This window comes from Sciurus carolinensis, chromosome 15 (assembly GCF_902686445.1).
Source record: "Sciurus carolinensis chromosome 15, mSciCar1.2, whole genome shotgun sequence".
Classification (NCBI taxonomy): Eukaryota; Metazoa; Chordata; class Mammalia; order Rodentia; family Sciuridae; genus Sciurus; species Sciurus carolinensis.
Window position 1 is genome coordinate 15,804,309 of NC_062227.1, and position 8,183 is coordinate 15,812,491.

An 8,183-nucleotide genomic window follows, 5' to 3' on the forward strand; every position below is an offset into this window, starting at 1 on the left:
GTCCAGCCAGTGCAGAAGGCACCATGGCAACTCCTCACCAAAACAGAATGACCAAATGGCCCAGCTATCCCCCTACTGGGTGTATATCCACCCCCAAAATTGAAATAAACCCAGATACTTGTTCGCCAATGTTCATTGCAGTGTTATTTGTGAAAGCTATGAATATGGTAGAAACAGCCCAAATACCCATCATTAGGTGAATGGATAAATAAAATGTGGTATATTCACACAGTGGAATATTATTCAACCTTTAAAAGGAAGGAAATTCTGGCACCTGCTACAGCATGAATGAACCCTGAAAACATCATGCTAAGTGAAATAAGCCAAGTCACAAAGAATTTGACAATTATCACATGATTCCATGTACTAGAATAGATCATAGAAAAGAAAATAGAATAGTGAGTACTGGGGTTGAGGGCAGGAGGGAGTGGAGAGTGAGAGTGTAATAGGTAATAGAGTGTCAGTTTGGGATGACAAAGTAGTACTGGAAGTGGATAGTGGTCAAGGTTGCACAGCAACGTGAATGTGCTTGATGCCACTGAGTTGTACTTTTGAAAATGGCTCAAATGGCAAATGTTACACATATTTTACCACTTTTTAAATGAAATACAGATATTTCACTTAATCACTCAAGACTTAGCTACAAACATCCTATCAACAAGTTGGTTAATTGTGTGGGGACAGGGGATAAAACTCGGGATAGAGCACTTACTTGCTTATCGTGTGAGGTCCTAGATTTGATCCTCACCACATATACACATTGTGTGTGTGTGTGTGTGTGTGTATTGCCCATGGTAAATGCTCTAGGTGCATCAACATTCTCTTAGTTGGGAGCAACCAGCCAACTCGGAAGTAAGTTGTTGGTTCTTATAGCCAAGCCTCACACTATACTCTCCAGACTTTATAGTTAGTCTCTTCTGACTCTGTTGGTGGTTTTATTGTCAGAGAAGCATTCCAATATCAGTGATCCCTAATAGCTCCTATTTATTTAGGAAATAGGAGAAGAAGATATCTTACCAGGAGCTCCAGCAAAAGCCTAAGGTTGATGATCCACATTGGTCTAGGGTAAGTCACATATCTGACTTTGACCCAATTTCAGTGACAGGTTGACCTAGCAAAGAAAAGTGAAGATGCTATTTGATTAGAGAGGAGAATATGCCTGGAAGGTAGTGGGAACCTCAAAAATTTCAAGGACCGGTTATGGTCACCAGAGATCTTTTCGTCCAGTTGGAGGAGATAAAATTCCCACACAAAATAAATGAAATGCAAAAGTGGAAAGGTGGACATTTCAAGCACAGTAGGGTTTGGAGAAGCAGCATTTCAATGTGGAGGGAGAAGTGGAGGGAGGCATTAATAAGCACTGTTGCATCAGGCAGTGACACATGCTAACTGGGTGGTTGCAGAAATTTGCATAGGCAGAGCCACATCAGGCACACAAGTGCCTTGAGAACCCCTTTGGAACTTCTAATAATTGGACATGAATTCTTCAGTTTTTATTGTGAAGCCAGTCCAGCTTTCAAAAGCAAGGCAAGACTGTAGGATGAAATCATTTTCCACTGTCCCCTCCAGATAGCTGCTAAGACAACTCCTTGGGTCCTACGTGGCTACAAAGGCAGAGCAGCTGCCTACAGGGAACAGCCCACAGGAAGCGTCTGTTCTTGTCTCCAGGAGCCACCATTCATGAGCCAGTTGCTTTTATGTCAGAAGGAAAGATGCAGCAGATTCCTCTAGCAGCCACAGCCCTCAAACTGCAATTACGGGGGAGTGGTGTCACATTCCATTCTCTCCTTATGATTACCAGAAGGTAATTTGCTTTATACTAAAGTTTTCAGTATTATGAGTCTATTTTTAAAAATATTTATGTATATCATAATTCTAAGTATCAGTAAGTCCATTTGTTTCGCCTTTTTTCTTTCTGTGGAACAACATATGAGATTTTAAAATGTCTAATTTTAGTTTTTAAATTAATTATTTTTAAAGTAAATTAACATCCATCATCTTCCATAGTTACTCCGTCCCTTTTGTAGCAAGAGCACCTTAAATCTACTCTTAGCAAAAATTCTAAATGCAACACAGTACTATTGTTTTTGTATTGTACATTATATTTCTAGACTTTATTAAGCTTGTTAGTTCTACATATTTGTTTTGTTCAAAAAGTGGCTGAAAAAGAACAACCATTTTCTAATTCCTAATTCATTTCTTTTAGTTGTGGTACAATTCACATTATAGAAAACTGACTATTTTGATCATTTGACAGTGCGCCATTCAGAGACAGTTCTTTCACAGTGTTGTGTAACCACCACTGCTGTCCTCTTCCAGAGCACTGTCATCACCCTGAGGGAAATCCCAAAGGCATGAAGCCATCACTCCCTCCAGTTCCTGGTACCCACTAATCTACTTCCTGCCTCCATGGATTTGCCTATTTAGGAAATTTCCTATTGGTGGATATTTCATATGCCATGTAGCCCTTTGTGTCTGGCTTCTTTCACTTATCATGAATTTTCAAGGCTCTTCCATGACTTCATTCCTCCTTATACTGGATAATATCCCATGGATACCTGGACTGCATTTTGTTTATCCAGTCAGTAGTTTATGGTGTGTGTCTAGTTTTAAAACAAAAGAAACCCTTTGGGACTAAAATAGCCTTGTGCGTTACCCCCCATAAGGTGACTCCCCATGAATAATCAGGGCACTCAGCAATCCCTTTATACCACTGAGCACTTTAGAATCCTTAATCCTCCTTGGCTCAAGAGCCCACCATACATATCCTTGTCATGGTTTTCTCTGGCTGCAATAGACCTGTCAGCACCATTCTTTAAATGCAGCATGCATCAGAATTCTGTGTAACAGACAGCAGGCTCTGAGTTGGAGACAGGTTATTTGAGTGAATTGGATGACACCACGTATTTAATGCACTCCAGTCCCCTAGAATTGGTGTGGCTTTGGGACTCAAAAATCTAGGTTGGAATCTTGGTTCAGACACTGAAAGCAATACAACCTCAAGCCATCTCTTTAAGACTTGGTTGAAAAATAGCAACAATAACACCTACTTCCTGGGGTTATCGTAAGTTTTAAGACACTGTGTACCTAGTGTGTTGGAGGCACTGTACTAAGAATTGCAAGCACTGGAGGTGAACAGGAAAGACAGGCTCACTGCTTTGATGGGGCCTGTATCCTAGCTACGGGAAATATCATGCAAATAGCAAAATGGCAGGGAGCAATAGACTGTTACTGAGCCAGGCCCGTTGGCCTCCACTCAGTGTGCTAATCCCTGAAGCTGCAAGTTTTGCAAAGGTTTATTCAGGAAGCAGCCAAAAATGGGGGGGGGTGGACCCCAAGACTCAAATCTACCTTCTAGAGGATAGGATTTTGGGGTAGTTATGGTAGGAAGAAATAGTGTGGTCTGAGGTGTGGGGAAAGGGGAGTGGAGGTAAGGAAAGGTGAGGTAATCAGTGCTCAGCAAATGCATAGTTGAACTTCATGTCTCTTCATTGGATGTATGTTCAGAAAAATGGCAGTCTTAGCATGACCTGAGGGTGGTGGTTTTGGCCTTCTGTGTTAAAACATTGCCCATCAGATATTATACAGGCCCAAGTGAAAGGGCTGATGACTTCAACCAGTTTGAGCTAGACAGGGCTAGCTCCAAATCCCTAAAAACAACTTAAAGCATTACCAAGCTGACCACCCATCAGAGCTATAAAACTAGCAGGGCTCTATCTATTACCTTACTATTCAGTTAGGCAGCTTCTAAAACTGTGAAGAAAGCAGGTAACTAAACTCAAGTGAAGGTAGAGAGTTCGTTCAGTGTTTCTCTGAGCTTCAAAAGAAACATTGTGCCCTTTGGTTTTTAAATTTGGGGAGGGAGAATGAATGGCTTAAGCCTCTTACAAGAGAAAAAAATTATAATTTTCATTATGGGATCTCAGTTACATGACTGAGACTTTTTACTGGGGAGATGCCATTTGCCTGGAGGCTTGAACAAAAAGATTTTGTCAGCCAGGCAGAAGGAATAGCAGGTGCAAATAATGTTGGAGAGGTGGACGTGAGCTTGGTGTGTTCCAGGAAGTGAAAGAAGTCCCCTGTGTCTGAGGCAAGGTGGGCAATGGCTCTAGAGGGGACAGACGGAAAGGTCAAGGGACTTGAGAGGCTAATAGTCCACAGAAAGAGGTTTGGCTTTTGTTCTAGGTGGTAAAACAAAGCATTGGCAGATAACAAGTAAAGGAGTTCCAGAAATAAATTTGCATTTTTCTAAGGTCTGCAGTGTTGGGAGGATCAGAAGGGGGCAAGCCTGGATGGAAGGTTCCAGATCTAAGGCTGTGGTGCTGACCCAGGGAATCACTGCTGGGACTTTGGCTGCCATGGTCACTATAGCCTCCCACCACCATGGACATAGTGAACTGCTCTGCAGGCAGAAAGGAGCTCTCCAGCCTACTGGGGGGCATCCCCACTTCCCCACAAGGTCAGGAACTCCAAAATCCACCCCAATTGTTCAGTTAAAACCTGCAGGAGGCCTTACTTATTCTTTTGCTGCCTCTTACGCTGGACCAGCCTTCCGGCCAAGAATTGGCTCCTTTTTAAGCCTTATTTCCTTCAAGATGCAAAATTACAGTCAGGTTTTCAAGCCTTGTTTATTGTTTTTTTTTTGTTTTTTTTTTAAGGTTAGATCCTTCAGTAGGCACATAAGTTATTATTTGATCATTTGTAATTTAGTAAAAGTGAGGACCTGTTCTTTTTTATAAGGGGACACCTGAGGTCTCTGCATATGGGACTGGTAGGGATGGGCCTGGGGAGAGACAGTCCTCATACTACATACATAATCTGAGAGAAAGGACTCAGAATGCAAGGACTGTCAACTGTTTATTCTCCCTAGTCCCAGTTCTGGCTATTAGATTGAAAGAATTCACCCCATTGCAAAGATAGATGCTTCTCTAACTTCCCAGTAAACCGATAAATCTCAGCAGGGCTCTAGGATTCCAAATAAAACCTTGTAATTCTCATGGTAATCTTGGAATGAGTTCATCAGTCATCAGTGGCCTCAGGTCTACATACTTTCTCCACCCACATCCTATCTGCCTGCAGTCACCATCCAGTTAATCCATTCAAGTGGATTAATCCACTGATTAATTCACTTACATAGCTCTCATAATCTGATTCATTCATCTCTGAACATTTCGCCCTTGTTTCATACATAAGCTTTTGGGGACACCTCATATCTAAACCATAACAACCAGCTACTTGGGAGATTGAGGCAGCAGCACCCAAGTACAAGGCCAGTCTGGGCTCTTAGCAAGACCCTATCTCAAAATACCATTTAAAAATATCTATGAATATTACTTAATGGTAGAGGGCTTGCCTACGGTAAGTGAGACCCAGGGTTCAATTCCCAGAATTGCAAAAAAGCTTTTTAAAAAAGAGATATAACAAGGCCCTGGGTTCAATCCCCAGCACCTCAAAAAAAAAAAAAAAAAAAAGATATATATGAATTTTATTGTGTTAGTCATTAGAGCTGTTTACTGTGTAAAATCATATTTTACATATTAAATAATATCAATTTTTACTTAGTAAAGTCACACTTCATTTGAATGAGAGTGCCACACTTCGGCTAATGAAATGTGAACTCATTCTAAGTGTGTCACTTCCTGCTGAAGTTTCAAGAGCCAATGCCCACTTGCCAGTTTTCTTTTTCTGCCTCAGCTATAGTACAAGCATCTTATCAGCCTGGGTCTCTGAGTAACTGATTACACAGACCCATCTTAAGTATGGAGCATGAATAAAACATCAGCCCTTGGTTTGTTAAGCCCCTGAGACTTGAGAATAACTATCCCCCAAAGTGGAAATATGTATACAAATAATATTGAGGAAATAAATCAAATCAAGAAGATAGAATTTTCCCAGTTTATAAAAAGGCCTTCTCATAGCCAGCTGTAGTAGCACATGCCTATAATCCCAGCAGGAGAGCCACCTGCAAAATTTAGTGAAGCTCTGCCTCAAAATAAAAATTTAAAAGGTCCAGGAGTGTAGCTCAGTGGTACAGTGCTTGCCTAACATGCCCAAGCCCCTGGGTGGAATGCCCAGTACTGGAAAAAAAAAAAATCCAATTGAAGGGTCCGGAGGTATATCTTAGTACTTGCCTAGCATGCAAGAGGCCCTGGGTTCCATCCCCAGCACCAAAAAAAAAAAAAAAAAAAAAAAAAAAAAAAAAAAAAATTCTAGATCTTTTAGTTAGGAGTGCACATCAAAGTAGTACTGAGCTCATTGTGCAAAGCACAAGGACTGAGTATTTCGTAGAGGCTGCTGGAGACTCTCCTGCCCCCTCAGTACATTTGTGGAAATACAGATTGAGTGCCTCCCTTGAGCTTGCAAACAGACCCAGGTGAACTGCAGTTTTCCTAGGGAGATAAAAATGCAAGTTTTAAGGGCCCCTTAGAACATCCTTAGAAAGCCCTCATTTTATGCACTGAGCATATTTTAATAATAGTTACCAGTGCTCGACTGCTTCCTCAGAGCAATTTCCCTATAACTACACAACTGTCATCATTTGGCTGTATCATATAATCACTAAGAGTGACTTAAAGCCCCACCTCAGGTCACATAAATCAGAATCTCTTGGGAGTAGCCATTAGTATATTGTAAATGTTTCCCTTGATGGTTCTAATAAGCTCTCAGAATTAAGAACCACCAGTAGGACATAATTTCTTAGACTAGAGGATGTCTGGCTTTTACCTCAGAATTTCTGGTGTAATTGACCTGGGGTGAGATTGGACATTGGAATTTTTAATGTTCCCCAGGTAATTTTATTTTGCAGCAATGTTTGGGAGCCATGGTCATAAGACTTAAGAGCTTGAGGTCTGGTCTGACAGGCATGGGTGCAAATCCCTACTACTATGCCTTTTCATCTTGGGCATGTTCTTTATTCTCACTAGAGCTTAGTTTTCAAAATGGGTTAACAAAACTACCTACTTCATAGGGTGGCTGTGAGGATTGACTTATTATATAATTGCTCAATATATTTATATATATTTAAGATATTATCATCTCATTTAATTGTCCCAATTATTCTGTCCATCAAGGTGATATTCCTAATTTTATAGCTGAAGGGACAGAGGATCAGAAAGGTTATGGGTTGTCTCAAGGTAATACAGTTAAAAATTGGTAGAGCAGGGATCCACACCACCTGAGCAGTCACTTGAACTGTCCCTGAACCAACTCTATCAATTGCCTCATTGGGAGCCAAGTGCAGTCAGACCACAAGTTGCTGAATTGGCCCCACTAAAGGACACATTTTAGGCTATCATGGAAGACTGCCCCATCTCAGCTCACCTGCTTCCACCCTGGAGTTTAACAGATTAAATTGTGTTTTGAATTTCACTGACTTCGTGTCATCTCCTTTCAAGGTTGTAAAAGAGCCTTAAGTGACCTATTTGACCAGAATCCTTTTCTCATTGTGCTCTAGAAAAGCAATAGGTACCAACAACTGTTTCTTTTATTAATATGGTACTATTTCTTAAGTGATTATGGCCTGATAAGTCCTCAGGTAACTTTTGAAGGACAAACTCAGGTTCTGGTGACTCATTATTTCTACTTGCTGACTGGGTTGTGAAGAAGAGAGGGAATTTAACTAATGTACTGTTTTCATCAGCTTCCTGTTGCTGTGACAAAACTCCTGAGATAACCAACTTATAAGGACAAAAGATTTGTTTTGATTCATGGTTTCAGAGCTTTCTGACCATAGTCACTTTGGGCCTGTGGTGGCATAGTACATCAGAACAGGGATGTGTGGGAGAGAAGATCTGTCCATCTAAATGGTGTCCAGGAAGCAAAGAGAAAGGAGAGGAAGGTGTTAGGGTCCTCCTATCACCTTCAAGAGCTGCCCCCAGTGACCTAACTTCCTTCGGCTAGATTCCACCTCCTAAAGGTTCCACCACTTCCCAAAAGTGCCATAGCCTACGGACTATGCTTTTAAAACACTGGCCTTTGGTGGACATGCCAGATTCAAACTATAGCATATACCTTGAAGTCTAATATTTTGACTCAACATATGAAAAAAAGTACACAACCATAGGACAAGATAGGGCACTGACACCCTCAGGATCACAGGATTACTTGTTTACTTAAATTGTGTTCATCACTAAGGCAAGGTCACTGACCCAAGGATCCTCCTCACCCACAACCAGGTGTGAGGG